This window comes from Podarcis erhardii, assembly GCF_964252035.2.
Source record: "Podarcis erhardii genome assembly, chromosome: 14".
NCBI lineage: Eukaryota > Metazoa > Chordata > Lepidosauria > Squamata > Lacertidae > Podarcis > Podarcis erhardii.
The window spans coordinates 7,951,087-7,967,110 of record NC_138503.1 but is presented as its reverse complement, the minus strand read 5'-3'; the positions used below and the strand labels follow the sequence as shown (position 1 = coordinate 7,967,110).

The window sequence follows — 16,024 nt, the reverse complement described above, 5'->3', positions numbered from 1 at the left end:
GCTCCAAAGGCTTGCGGATAGCCGCCTGAAGCCCCCAGAGCGCAGCGGGCGTTCCCTGCACTCCAGGGGCTTCAGCAAAAGCAACACAAAGCCTCCGGAGCGCGGGGGGAGCTCTCCCTCTGCGTTTCAGAGGCTTCGCATTGCTATCGGTGAAGCCAAGGAGCCTGCATTCGCTCCATAGGACGCACACACATTTCCCCTTCAATTTTGGAGGGGGAAAAGTGCATCCTACAGAGCGAAAAATACAGTATATATATCATTTTATACATATCATTTTAATACATCACACACACAAAATAAATATAGAAGTAAACAAATATCCATCACCTCCTAGCAACTAAAAAGGGGGGGGAGAAAAATAACAACAATAATACATTAAATAGTTCTCACAATACATTTAACATAAAAATGATTTTTTTTCTATATAACTGATGTGAATGATTTTGGAGGAGGGAGGGGGGGTTGAGGTTTTGCTTCTTTGCTAATGAGTGGTCCAAGTATTGCTTTGCTTATTATTTGACTATTGTTAATGTTATTTGCTATTATTTATATGGCTGAAACATATTATATGATTCCCTCCTTTCCCCTCCATGATGTTATGCACAGCATATTTTTCTTTGCTGTAAGTCGCTTGGAGACCTTTGGGCGACAAGCAACTAATAAGTTTAATAAATATTAATAAAACAGGAAGACTCTGGTGAGTACCACGTTGGCTGTCCCTGAGCTACCTGCAGCGCCAGAGCCAAAAGTGGGCAAAACAATGGGTGTCTCTTACAGCAGTCATAGAACTGTAGAGGGTCCCCAGGGTCATCTAATTCAACCCCCTTCAATGCAGGAATCTCAACCCACAGTTCCCCCTCCAATCTGAAACCATACTGAACCATGCGTAGCTGTCAGGGGTTCAGGGAGAGAGGCGCAGATGAGGGAGGAGACAGAGAGTGAGGGGGAAGGATTCCAGAGTGACGAGGAAGAGGATGACAATGACCCAAGATTGTCCATGAGTCCGTCCAGTGAATCGGAGGACTCCCAAAAGGGAGCCCCTCTGGTCAAGCCAAGGGGAGCTAGAGGGGGAAGCAGTCAGGAGCAGGGAAACGAAGGGGGAACCCCCAGTGGGAGTTGGAGAGCGAGACCGGCTGCTCCGCTGGAACGGAGTGAGGGGGGAGGAGTGACCAGTGTGTCAGAAGGAGCAGAACAGGAAGCAGAGAGGGGAAGGAGATCAGGGCAAAACGTCCTGCCGGAAGGGGAGGAAAGTAGTATCGAGGGCAGTGTAACTGTCAAAGGGAAGGTCAGGAGCAACGTACGCGCGCCAAGTTCAAAATGGGAGGCGCGCGGAAATGAAGAGAGTCCTGGGGAGGAGCCTGGTCCCAAAGCCCGAAGGAGGGGGGAGGAGGCGGCAGAGGATTCAGCCTCTGGAGAGTCCCGAAGGGAGAGAACACAGGGGGGCAGAAAGACCCTGCGGAAAAGGAAAGAGAGAAAGAGGTGGACCAGTACAAGCCTCTTAAACTGGTGTAGAGGGGGGACCGACTCAGAGGGGACTTCAGCGGTCTAAGGGTAACAGACGTAGAGTCACGGAGCTCGGATGTGAAGCTACTAATGTTCTTCAATAAAAGCTTTTGTACATAAGCTGGAGTGGACTTTGGTCTCTTGTGAGCTGGGACCACGGGTGACTCTGACAGTAGCTTTGGAAATGTGGTAGCAGTTTCAATATTGCCCACCACACAAAGTCGGAGGTTTCTAGTCCCACCACCCCCAATATCTCCATCTTCCACCCCAGTCAGCAGGATCACTGGAAGAAACAGTAGAGAGGGGCAGGGGGCCAGTGGTACGTGTGGAGCGTGCTGAGGACCAAACAGAGAGACACAGAGATCCACATTTGGCCCTTGGGTCTGAGGTTCCCCCCCCACACACACACACACATGTGGGATGTAAACACAGGAGCAGTCAGTGACAACCATTCCTAGAGTGTACATGTTAGAACATGGGGAGGGATGTCTGTCCAGCAAGCAGGTAAACTTCCTGGGGACGGACTTCCTCCGCATGTGACCAGAGGTGGGTGTGGCCTCACCTGTGCAGGTAAATGATAAAAGCACAGGGCAGGCAGCCATCTCTCTCTCTCTCATCTTCATCTTCTGAAGGAGCAACATGCCCTCTTGGCTCTCAGCCAAGAGAGGACAGTACTATCTTCCTATAAGATAGATTCTAAGTGTATGTAACCTTTTTAAAGCTGTATGCCTTCTGGGATCATATTGTGAACAGAACGTGAGTAAACTCTTTTATACTTTTATAAAGACGGTGTCGTGTCTTGTATTTTAAGAGGGAACAAAAGGGGAAATTACCAGAGTAATTATTATAGAGGTTCTAGCGAACCTGTGCAAGCGTTACCGTTGCGAACTTAAAGGGGAATGTCATAAACTCTGCTGATATTTTGGGAACTTGTTAGCACAAGTTGGATAAGGATATAATTAGTCAATATATCCTCTCCTGCACCCCAGAACATTCCCACAACACACACACCTGCTTTAAAGATACTCAGGTGCACAGACACCCACAGTGGACAAAACTACAAATAATGGCTCCATCATCACAGCAGCAGTGGTGGCACTGCCAGCTCCTCCCATGGGCTATGCTTCAGCCTGTCAACACAGACAGAATACAGTGGTACCTCAGGTTACAGATGCTTTAGGTTACAGACTCCGCTAACCCAGAAATATTACCTCGGGTTAAGGACTGTGCTTCAGGATGAGAACAGAAATCGTGCTCTGGCGGTGCGGCAGCAGTGGGAGGCCCCATCAGCTAAAGTGGTGCTTCAAGCTTAAGAACAGTTTCAGGTTCAGAATGAACCTCCAGAATGAATTAAGTACTTAACCCGAGGTACCACTGTATGTTTCTTTGGGGTTTGGCATGAGATCACCAAGGCAATCCTTCTTCTCACTGCTCAGCCCCTGGGCGATGGTTTATTGCACTCAGCATCCAGCGTGACAACCTCTTTAAAATGTTGTCCCACGGGTGCACAATCCTGATGTTCTATCATCTGGACTCGTTTTATTTATTTGTTTACTTGCTTATTTGCCTGCAGAAACTTAACAGTCACACAAGTGATCATGAGTCTGAAACAAGCTGAACATGGCCGAGGGAGGGAGCACTGGCGGAGGAAGAGGCATGCGGGGGGGAGCGCACTGCCCCCGGCAGCGCGATCCCAATGGGGTGCCATCGCAGCTGCCCCCCACCCACCCACACTGGGTGGCATGCCACACCCCCAGGACACACGCTACGCCCCTATGGGTGGCACACTATGCCCCCAGGACACACACCAGCCCTGCCCCCGCCTGCTCTCTGCATGAATTTCCGCCACTGAGATGGAGGAGGAATTCTGTTCTGTTCACATTAAAGGCAAACTTCATTAATTTGTACCTCCTGAAACAATGTGCAACTGAAAAACACTTGTCTTTTAATATTTGCACAACAGCAACAGCATCTCTCAGTCCTCTTTTCCATGTCCAAGTTCAGATGTTCAGCTAAGCAATGTGTTAAAATATGCATAATACTAAGGTCAAGCGTGCATAGAAATGCATATAATAAAAAACAGATGGAGTTGTATTAGATATGGGGAAAGGGAGTTGCAAAAACATGTATTTTAGGCAGAATTGCACACCAACATTTGTGTATAAGGAAAAAACCATGATAAAGTGCTGGTGAATTTTCACAAGGACTTTAAAGAGATAATAATCTGCAAATGTGTGGAATCAAATTTAAGACAGGAAAAAATGAGAAACTGTGTGAAACGGAAATTGTTGGATTCAACCATCTCTAATGTGGTTTCACCGTCATTATCCTCATTATTATATAATAAACAGTTAACCCTTTCTTTCACACCCAAGTCAATGTGCATAGTACTCCAAGCTAGTCAAGCTATTTTGGCACCAGAGGCAGAAAATCCCTTTTCTCTGGCAGTAAAAACACAATGGTAAACATGGTGACCAACCATTTGCTGTCCTTTCATGACCTTCATTCTGCCTAATGGCAGGGCCAGCCGTGCTTCCTTCGGCACTTTGTCTCATGCAAAGTGCTTTACGGTCACTGTAATTCTCTCTAATCCTTACCAACTCCCTTTGGAGAAAGGCCATTAATATTCCAGTTTGCCTGATGAGCAACTGAGGTTAAGAGAGAGAGGCACTTACAACAATAAGTTCATGGCTCAACAAGCATAAAAGCCAAATTCGCAGGCACTTTTTAGCCACTTCATAAACATTTGCTCAGCAATCTTCCCTTGCTTTAGTTAATGTGCATTAGAACAGTTCACAAGTTAATCTTTTTCCACTTTCAAATGTCATCACAGCTTCTCCAGCTTGTAGAGAAGACATTCCTTCACTAGCCAAGCCTGGATATTGGCCCAATCTGCCCTGCAAATGGATTTGGATGTGTTCCTACCATGATGGGGACAGGCTGAGCACGTGAAATCCACCTTTTTGCATTACCCCACAATTTTCAATCAAGGACTTTGTAATTTGTAGTTTTGTCTCTTAGCCAGCATTTATCCTTTGAGATATCCTCTACTTCAGCATAAGTACACTGTAAAGGAGCTACTGCTGGGTTTTTGATGACCCAAGTGCTAGCCAATCAGTACTATGCACAGACAACTCCTGCAAGACAACAGAACCAGTTTCCCCTAAACTCAATCCTGGACAGGGAATTTTACATGGTGAATACACTTCCCCCATGGAGCAACTACTCGAACATACTCCTGCTTCTTCACCATCAAATCTGTCTGGTTTCCTTAAATGGCAATCATCTTGCACTTCTCTAATCTGCACTAACCTGGCTGCATCTAGAGTTCTATATCCAGTTCTGGGTCCTGCATTTTAAGAAAGATGTTGACAGTCTGAAGCATGTCCAGAGAAAGGCAACCACCACCATGGTGAGAGGTCTAGAAATCATGTCGTATGAGGAAAAGTTGAAAGAGGTGGGTATGTTTTGCTTGGGGAAGATTAAAGACAGGCATGAATGATAGCTGTTTAAAAATATCTGAGGGGCCGCCATGCAAGATGTGGAGCAGACTTGTTATCTATTGCTCCAGAGGCCAGGACTAGAATGAACAAGTAGAAATTGTAGGGAAATACATTTTGTGTAAACATGAGAAGAAACCGCCTAATGGTAAGAGTTGTTTGACAGTGGAACAGGCAGTCCCAGGAGGGGTGGGCTCTCCTTTCCTGGAGATATTTCAACAGAACCACAAGCAGGTGGTTGGACTGTATGACCTTTCAGTTGCTCCAAGCCAGTGCTGAGGCACCTTGTTCTGTCTGCCTCAGCTGCGGGATTGCTGTCCATGGTCCTGAACCCTAGGCACTGAACTCTGAACCAGCATCTCTAACCATGCCCTGGAGTGCTGATTCCAGAATCCCAGACCTGCCTTTTGTCCATCTTGCATGGGCTTCTGCATTCGGGACAGCAGGCCCTGCGCTAAGCTGGGGATTGGACTAAGATGACTTCACTCCAAGATTCTTTATGTGCATATAAAGAATGAACGGGACGCGGATGGCGCTGTGGGTAAAACCTCAGTGCCTAGGGCTTGCCGACCGCATGGTCGGCGGTTCGAATCCCTGCGGTGGGGTGAGCTCCTGTCTTTCGGTCCCAGCTCCTGCCCACCTATCAGTTTGAAAGCACCCTTAAGTGCAAGTAGATAAATAAAAAGGTAAAGGTAAAGGTACCCCTGCCCGTACGGGCCAGTCTTGCCAGACTCTAGGGTTGTGCACTCATCTCACTCTATAGGCCGGGAGCCAGCGCTGTCCGCAGACACTTCCGGGTCACGTGGCCAGCATGACAAGCTGCATCTGGCGAGCCAGCGCAGCACACGGAACGCCGTTTACCTTCCCGCTGGTAAGCGGTCCCTATTTATCTACTTGCACCCGGAGGTGCTTTCGAACTGCTGGGTTGGCAGGCGCTGGGACCAAACGACGGGAGCGCACCAGGCCACAGGGATTCGAACCGCCGACCATGCGATCGGCAAGTCCTAGGCGCTGAGGTTTTACCTACAGTGCCACCTGCGCCCCTAAGTACATAAATAGGTACCGCTTTATAGCGGGAAGGTAAACGGCGTTTCCGTGTGCTGCTCTGGTGCCGGTTCGCCGGAGCAGCTTCGTCAAGCTGGCCACGTGACCCGGAAGTGTCTGCGGACAGCGCTGGCTCCCGGCCTCTAGAGTGAGATGGGCACACAACCCTAGAGTCTGTCAAGACTGGCCTGTATGGGCAGGGGTACCTTTACCTTTACCTAAAGAATGAACATATAATAAATATGAACATGCATTCTAATTCTATAAAACACAGGTCTTGGGATACTGGAGACTTGGCAATGCTTGTGGGAACCTGGGAATAGGGATGGGGGAGCAGTTCAATTCAGTTCACATTCAAAGGCAAACATACCTAATTCACACTTCCTGAAATAATACGCAAACCTAAACACAGCCATCCTTCAAAATCCACGCTTATCCAGATTTTGCAAAGCAGGCCTTCAGCCAAGGTGTTTGAATGAACATGCATATAAAATTTGCATTAAAATGCATATATCAGGGGAAAGAACATTATATTAAGAGAAATTTCTCTGCAAAAATGTGTCTATTGGGGAAAACTGCATACAAAAAAGTGCATGTTGGAAACACACTGAGATGCTGAAGAACTTCCATACAAACCCTTAAAAAGGAAGATTGCAGAGCAATGTGAATATGCGGTGAACTGAACTGAACATTGGAAAAATGGAGAGGAACTGGAATCAAACGATTCACCAGTTCCCACCTCCAGGGCGGGCCCATCTCCAGGGCTCTGCAGTGCCTTCGTCCTGTCCGTCCGCCTGCCCCCCATCACCATCAGTGCTGGTTTTCCCACAGCCTCTCTTACTGATCCTTCCTTTGCCACAGTGGCTAATTGGAGAGGCAGCAACATGGGTGCAATTAGGGACCCCAACTGACCAGAGGCCTCTTCTTGTGCCTTTTAAGAACAGCATAATATGGGGAAAGCAGCAGGTGATGCTTTTCAGGGAATGGAGATCAAACATTTCATCGGCTGCCAATCAAGCTGCTGGAAAAGAAACAGATGGAATGATGGGGGTCGGGGGTGGGGAGTTCCAAAGGTCTCTCTGCTAGTGGGAAGGAAGAGGCAATCCTAACCTTACAAAGGAGGCGGGGAGCTGTGAATCATCACCGATCTGTTATTGACAGACACGAATGTGTGAATCAGCTCTTCCGTAATCTGCAGAGAGAAACATATGGGGCAGGTTGTGCAAGAGGACCTGGTGGGAGAGTTTTAGCATTCTGGGAGAATTTGGGAGATCGGCTCTCAGCCTCTTCAACAAAGATTGGGAGTTTGAGCAATAACTTCCCAGTAACTTCAGGTGAATGCGTAAGGATGGTCCTACTTTAGAGAGGGCAGTCCTCTATTAGAAGGCATCCTTTGTTTGAAGGGCTTCCCAGGCCAGGTGTTCTTTAAAGAGAAAGAATCGTAAGAAGGGAGAGCAGGAGGGACTTTAAAGTTGCCCATCCAAAGCAGTTCAGATTGAGCAGACATAACCAGTGTCACCTGCCCACATTCTTCACCCGCCATGGCAAAATACATTGTAATTCTATTCAGATCATAGCAATCGTTTCTGAATTTGCATCTCATCTCCACTGCATCTTAGCAATGCAAATGCAGATTTTATGCAGATCTGTATCCTCATTTGTCCTCTTCTCTGGTGATGTAAGAGTGGCGATGTATAAGTGTTTACTAGTATAAGAGGAACCTAGAATATTTTGCCTCCCCTTTTGAAAACCAGGCATGTCCTTTCCTCTCCCAGAATACAGCCTCACAGGGCCACCTCTGCAGAAGCCAAAGAAGTCAAAGGAACATTGCACACCAGAACAGCTTTAGGATCAGACTAAGCAATATGCTAAATGCATTCATGTGCCTTTAATTTTTAATAATAATAAGAAGAAGAAAAAGCAGTCAAGATGTTCCTGCCCCAGTTGGAATCAGGACCATGGCTCAGTGTGAAGGGGAATTCATCCTTTCCTTCCCCTCCCCCACATGCTATTTTCCCCATGAAAATATCTTGCCCACCCCTCCCAAATTTGCTATTTGCTGCAGGAGGGAAGCTTCTATTGGCGCAAACACACTTTCCCTTCCAGGCAAATAGCAGCTTCCAAGTAGTGGCTTTTATCACGAAAAAACAGCACAGAGAATAAAGGGCCCCATCCAGGGGGTCTTGAGGCTGCTTTTTCAGGGAATTTTTTTTTTTTTAAGATACACCAGTCTGATTGTGTATTTAATACAGGGGTGGGCAAGGTGAATCCTTATGGTCTCATGTGGGCCTTGGCCTAACTGCAATAGCTCAAGGTGCAGGTGATCAGTTTGGACCTCTGGCAAGCTGGTAGCTGGCTGGGTGGGGAGAAAAATCGGAAGCAGGTGGTGGTTGTGAAGTGGGTGGCATTAAAAGAAAGAAGAGGGAGAGAAAAGGGTCACATGCTCACTTTTGGTTCTCAAATTCTCGTTTTTCTGGTCTTAAATTTGCTTTGCCCCCCTGCAATTAAAAGGGGGGGCATATTCAACACTGTCTGTATATCCAGCATTCTCTGTCCACTAGCACAAGATCCCATGTGCTGGTAGATGACAGAGTTCAAAGGGTACACAAAAGCATCCATGCAACAGTTGCCCTAGAGGAAGCTTATTGCACAATTATTGGTTCCAGTTGCGCAATCTGTTGCGAAGCTACCTTTAGTAGGGGAATTGCATTTTCCCTTGTGCAATAACATTCTGCCGAGGCAAGAAGTTATTTGCTAAGTGACTTTAACACAACGCTACCTTGGGTACAACTCAATGTCCGCATGAAAACTCATGTGTGGTTTTTTTGTGTGTGTGAAATTATATATAAAAAGTTTTGTCTAGCATAAGCATTTTTGCAAGCAACTTCTGCCATATTAATAATGCACTCTTATGTATCACTAATATGCACATGTTTGTAAGCAGTTTTAGGCTGGATAGCTGCACTGCAAAATTAGTCACTGGGCAAATTTCACAGGAGAGCTGCTTCAGTTCACAGCATTGGTTCGGGAAGTGTAAATTTGGGGAGTTCACATTGAAATGCAAGCAAGGCAGGTGTCTCCCCATTCCTGATTCTGTCTCTGCTGCTGGCTTCGGCCCTGCCCACCTCCAGCATGTGGCCCCTGACAGATTAGCCTCAAGGGAAAGTGGCTCTCAACAGAAAAATGGTTTCTTGCCTCTGGTTTTATATATTGACCAGTTTAGGGTCCATAGATAGTGGTCAGCAGAAAGAGGCAGACTGCTATGGGCCACAAATAGAGAAGGAAAAGAATCTAAAGGAGAATGAATGAAAACAGCACAGCCCGAGAGACTTCATTACACGAGGCAGGACCTTCCTTCATCCAAACTCAAGATCCCTACACAAGGCTGATCAAGTTATTTCAGCACCTGAGTCAGAAAATCCCACAAGCGCCTCTGTCCCTGGCAGCAAAAATGCAATAAGAATAAATCAAGTAACTTAACCATTTTGTTCCCCTTTTATGGCTCCCAAGACCAGTGTGGCATGAGGCAGCTGCCTTAGTTTGCCAAATTAGGGGTGGGCTGGGTGGGGTGCACCCCCCTGGTGTGAAAAGGAAAACACAGAGTCCTAATTTTCCAAAACCTCATTTTTCAGTGGTTACTATAGCAGCATAGTCCCCATCCGTTAATTATATTTTAAAAAGTCAAAATGGCCCTTCAAGTGATTTTGAGCTGTGCATCCCAGCTCTGGACAGACAGGGCCCTTGCCAAGAAGTGAGAGCAGGCCTGTCAGAGAGCCACCTGTTGACTGTCATGGAAGCCTTTGGCTCTGGAGTCTTGGCCTGGTTTATTTGTCACTCTGGGCTTTTCCATAGGGCAGGGGAGTGCAGAAATCCCTAGCTCTAGACTCTGAAGCTCAAGTCTCCAGCAAAACACACAGAGAAAGAGGGAGGGAGGGAGGGAGGGAGGGAGGGAGGGAGGGAGAGTAAAGGCCTTCATCAACCCAGCCGAATTTGCTCAATGTATGTACGTGCACAAATGCGCAGCAGTCAAACAGGCACAATCCTTGGCTCCGATCTTGCTCCCAACCCGGCTAGAGATAAACTGCCGCAACCTCTGGAAGAGCAGAAAGGGAAGGGGCTATGCACAGCTGGAGTTCGGGGTCCTCGCCTCCCGCCTTCTCTTCTGCATCTCTCGGCCTCGGTACCCACAAAAGGCAAACCCATGCAAACGTCCGTCCCCAGCGCCCGTTCTCCATCATACTTACCTGCCTCCACTGCTACGGAAGGCCTGGCGAGACGGGGACCGGGATGCTCACGAGGCTGCTGGTGGCAGGCAGACGGGCATGGCGCAACGGAAGGGAAACCTGGACGGGAGGAGATCAATGGCCAGCTTCTGCTGCACAAGGAGCCCGGCGAATTGCGTGCGCGCTAGAGAGAGCGGGGATCCAGCAGGGCAGAAAACAAAAGGCTCGTCGGCGGCTGCTGGCTTTGTTGCTCTCATAAAGGAGCTCTGTGGCCCCGATGCTTTTGCCCATGCTCAGTGCAGCTCCGGGATGCTGTCATGTGATGCTTCGCAGCGAGACGAAAAGGTTGGGGGGGGGGGGAGAGAGGGATGCCGGGGAAGAGCCAGGCAGCCAGGCGCCCGGGGGCGCGCAGGCGGGGGCGCCACCAGACGCGCGCTACCCATCCGAGGAGGCTGCTGCCGCCCATTTGCCAGCCTGGCACTGGCAGGCAGTGCCCCTACCTCCCCAACCCAGCCCTGGCTGCGTGTCTCGCACAAAGGAAGATGGGGGGGGCGCTTTTGCCTAAGGATTTGTTGTTATTATTAATTGAATTTTTATATTGCCCTATACCCGGGAGTCTCAGGGCGGTTCACAGAATAAAAGCAAGATATAAAAGCATGAAATGTCTAATAAAAATAAAACAACAACCCAATAGCGCCCCCCCACACACAAAATTCATTTTAAAAGGGCATAGGATGTACGTAAATCGGATCAACCAAAGGCCTGGTTAAAAGGGAACAGTTTTTGCCTGGTGCCTAAAGGCATATAATGAAGGTGCCAGGCGAACTTCCCTAGGGAGAGCATTCCAGATGGGGAGCCACTGCAGAGAAGGTCCCGTTCTCATGTTGCTGTCCTTCGGACCTCTCGAGGAGGAGGCGCACAAAGGAGGGCCTCAGAGGATGATCTCAGGGTCCAGGTAGGTTCACATGGAAAGAGGCGCTCCTTGAGGTATAGTGGTCCTGAGACGTTTAAGGCTTTTTAGGTCCACTTGAAACTTGTGAAAAACAGGCCATCCTTGGTTATCTTGGCAGTCCAGTTGCAATTAAGAAATCTGCTGAAAAGGGACACAGTCGTGCTTTCTGCACAATTCCACATGAATGTAGAAAAATAGGGGTGGTTGGCTTTTGCTGCCGAACTCCCCAAGGCCCCTAAGTCCATGATTGGTCAGAGATGAATGGATGGAGACAGGATGCAGTGAAAGCAAGGCAGATCTTCATTTTTCTGTTGTGACAGAGTTCCCTCCCCTCCTAGCAAGGAAGCAAGAGAAACCCAGAACCGAGAAGAAACATCTCTTTTAAGGGTTTGCATTTTGGCATAGAGAAGAAGGACATCCCCTCTACAAACAGTCAGAAATTACATCACACCTAAGGTGGGGTTACTGTGGCTCAGGCAGGCCAAGGTGTGGTTTAGCAAGTTTCACATCGTTCCAGACACAGTTTACACAAAATATAAGCATTTGATAAGACAATCAGGATCCCTCAATGCAGAGCATCTGGGTAAATAATGGCAATTAATAGAAAGGAGGTTCATAGACATAGGAGAGGAATCCTTTCAGGAACTTCCCCTGACTGTTCTCAGACAAGGGTGATTAAGGAGGAAATATTTAGATGTTTTTGGACAGCTAAGGTGGCTTTTGGATTGCTCTCCTGTACTATTTTAGACATGTGGTTTATATACTTATGTATGTGTGTTTACCTTGTGCAATGATCAACATTTATTCTATATTCCTATAACAGCTGGAAGGATGAGGTAGAAGTGGGAATCCTGGGAATTCTGGGAATCCTACATATTTATTTATTTATTTACCTATTCCCCCACCCCGGCCCCTGCCTGAAGGCACAAGATGCATTGCTACCTTGCTGAAGCTAAGCAGGTCTGGTTCTGGTCAGTGCCCGGATGGGAGACTCCCTGGGAACTCATTTTACGCCACCTTGAGTTCCATGGTGGAAGGAAATGGGGATATAAATAAACCAGATGAATAAATAATTAATAAAGCTGGAAAGACTTTAAAATGTGGGGCGAGGAGGGATGGGGGAGAAACTGGATTCAGTTTGCACTTAAAAGCGAAGCTACATAATTCACACTTTTCAAAATAATATGCAGGCCAAAATGCAGCCATCTTTCAAAATGCACACATCTCCTCATTTTGTAATGCAGACAAGTAACGGGTACAAAACATGTATATACTTGAGTAAAGTGTGCATCAAAATGCATATATTTTGCGAAAATAACATATAAAAATGGTTAGGAGAGAAAATTGCTTTGCACAGGTGTACAACTGGCAAAACCAAATGGAAAAACATGTATATTAGGAGAAATTTGCACAGACATGCTGATAAAAAAAAAATCCTCATTAAAATTTAAGAAATTCATAAACTGAAGTAGAGCTAAACTTAACATTGGAAAAATGAGAAAGTTAGAGAAACCAAAATGGACAGATTCCCCTGGTGGGGATAAAGCGGAAAAAACTGAGTGGTGGAAACCAGCCAGATTTCCAGTGGCCAGTGACTTATGAATAAATGCTGCTGCTGTCATGTTTTGGGCAGGAGCCAGGACAAAACCCTAATTTTGGTATGCTTTAATTGTTTAGAACATTTATTAAAACTCAAAGTAAGGCAAATCATCTACAAAACATTACACTGTTTGCTAATTTGCATTGTTTATTTTTTATCATCAACTTTTAAATTCAACGTTCACCACACACTCAAAAGAGAAGGCGGGCCCATAAGGGGTCCGGGATCCATTTTGCAATTTACCCAGTTATGTCTACTGGCACCTCATAGTTAACATACACACAAAAGGCATTCAGTGTGACAGTGTGCACATCTGAGTGCAGCAATGCATTGGCTATATTTTTTGTCCCTTCTTGGGGAGATGCCAAAGTCATGCACTTCAACATTTACCTGTACATTGTATTCAGATTGTCCATGAGTTGCCTAAGCTTCCTTTAACTGGTGACCTCCCTCACTGTAACGGAGCCATATTGCCGGGTAGCTTCCGTGGAAGTGAGAAAAATCCCCTCTGCAATTAAATGCTTAGGAACTCATTCTTGCACAGTCAGGGAGAGAGAAAGTCTGTGCTGCCACCAGCTCCTCTGCGAATCCAAGAAATGATTCATTTCAGAAATGGACCTGTTTGTTTTCTTTATAAGGAGCTATGACAGGCTTCCGAACACAGCTTTTCCTCATCCCCCACGTAGCAGTGGGGAGGCTGCTGAGTCGTGACAGGTCCTGGCCGCCTGCCTAGAGAAAGGGATGTACCAGTGGAGCTGATCGGTGGAGCATCTGCTTTGTGGACCAGGTCCCAGGTTCAGTTTCAGACACCTCCAAGTAAGACTGGGAATGCCCGCTGCCTGAAAGCATGGAGATCCATTGCCAGACAATACGGAGCTAGATGGACCAAGGGCCTGACTTTAGGGCTTAGTGGCAATCTGCCTACAGTATCTAGGAAGAACTTTGAGCAGATGGGGGCAGCTATGGCCTGCCAGGAATGCAGAGTTGGAGAACCTTTTCTGCAAGTAAAGGCTAAATCCTTTGGGAAATTTGAGTTTAGCTTCAGGGGAGCGGGGAGAGAGGGTTTGAGTGTGGCCTTCTAAATAATAATAATAATAATAATAATAATAATAATAATAATATAATAATAATAATTTTTTATTAACACCCCGCCCATCTGGCTGGGTTTCCCCAGCCACTCTGGGTGGCTTCCAACAGAACATTAAAATACAATAATCTATTAAACAACAACAACAACAATATTTTTATTTATACCCCGACCTCCCCAGCCAAGGCCGGGCTCAAGGCGGCTAACAAGCAATAATAAAAACAAGTTGAATGAATACAACTTAAAAACAAGATTAGAATACAACATAAAAATATTAAAACATTAAAATATTAAAATGCAGCCTCATCACAGGAGGAGAAAGGAAAAAGAAAAAAGAAAGAGGGGGAGGGAATCAAATTGGCTCCAAGCCAAAGACCAGGCGGAACAACTCTGTCTTACAGGCCCTGCGGAAAGAAATCAGATCCTGCAGGGCCCTGGTCTCATGAGGCAGAGTGTTCCACCAGGCCGGAGCCAGTGCTGAAAAGGCCCTGGCTCTGGTTGAAGCCAATCTAACTTCCTTAGTGTGGGAATGTTCTGGGGTGCAGGAGAGGATATATTGACTAATTATATCCTTATCCAACTTGTACTAACAAGTTCCCAAAATATCAGCAGAGTTTATAGACATTCCCCTTTAAGTACGCAACGGTAACGCTTGCACAGGTTCGCTAGAACCTCTATAATAATTACTCTGGTAATTTCCCCTTTGTTCCCTCTTAAAAATACAAGACACGACACAGTCTTTATAAAAGTATAAAAGAGTTTACTCACGTTCTGTTCACAATATGATCCCAGAAGGTAGGCAGGCTTAAAAAGGTTACATGCACTTAGAATCTATCTTGTAGCAAGATAGTACTGTCCTCTCTTGGCTGGGAGCCAAGAGGGCATGTTGCTCCTTCAGAAGATGAAGATGGCAGAGAGGCAAGAGGCAAGAGGCAAGAGAGAGAGTGGCTGCCTGCCCTGTGCTTTTATCATTACCTGCACAGGTGAGGCCACACCCACCTCTGGTCACATGCGGAGGAAGTCCGTCCCCAGGAAGTTTACCTGCTTGCTGGACAGACATCCCTCCCCATGTTCTAACATGTACACTCTAGGAATGTTGTCATTGACTGCTCCTGTGTTTACATCCCACATACCCCTTCTCAGGCAATACAACATTATACAAAACATAAACAACTTTATTCAACCACCCAGAGTCCCAGCTTGACACGTAGATTCTGGAAACTCTCTCTTGGTAGGGGTTTCGTCAGGATGTCAGCAGTCATCTCTTGGGTGCTGCAGTAGGATAGTTCCACAAGTCCATCCTGGATCATCTGGCGTATGTAGTGGTACTTAACCCCAATGTGTTTTGTTCTGGCCAGGAACTTCTCACTCTGCGTCAGCTTCAGGCAACTTTGATTGTCCTCTAGCAAGCTGACAGGCCCTTTTCTCACCAACCCAAAGTCCTTTATGAGTTGATCAAGCCAGGCGATCTCTCTGCAGGCTTCTGTTGCTGCAACGTATTCTGATTCTGTGGAAGATAATGCTACACAGCTCTGTTTATAACTGCCCCATGAAACAGGTCCATCACCAAACATGAAAACATGACCACTTGTTGATTTATAATCAGCATTATCCCCAGCCCAATCCGCATCAGTATACCCAACCAACTTAGGGTCTCTGACGGCTGGTAACCTTAATTTACAATTCATGGTACCCTTCAAATATCGCACCACCCTCTTTACACCTGCCCAATCATGCTCAGTGGGAGAATTCACTTTTCTGCTAAGAATCCCCACAGCATTAGCTAAGTCAGGTCTACATGTGGTAACTAAATACAAAAGTTTACCAATCGCCGACCTGTAGTCATTGTTGTCTGGCAACTGCTTCGAATCCTGCTGATTCTTCAGGAAGTCAGTAGCCATCTGTGTAGCAACTGGATGTGCGTCTTGCATCTGCATGTGCTCAATTAGCTCGTGGATCTTCTGTCTTTGGCTGAGAAGAAATGAGCCGTCCTCTTCTCTTTCCACCTGGATCCCGAGGTAGTACTGGACATCTCCTAGCTCCTTGACCTCCACCTCTTTGCTTTAACAATGTTGCCATCTGCAATTTCAATTTCAGATCCTTCTTCATCATTTA

At 46.7% G+C, this 16,024-nt stretch overlaps 1 protein-coding gene across 1 annotated transcript in view; it reads right to left on the bottom strand.

Moving 5' to 3' along the window:
* The window catches only part of PARP6 (poly(ADP-ribose) polymerase family member 6), a 52,449-nt gene extending 41,764 nt beyond the window's left edge, over positions 1-10,685 (bottom strand). The window contains 1 exon segment of the mRNA XM_081838969.1: positions 10,292-10,685. The gene's annotated coding sequence lies outside the window, so the exon portion shown is untranslated.
* Between the last annotated feature and the right edge of the window lie 5,339 nt (positions 10,686-16,024).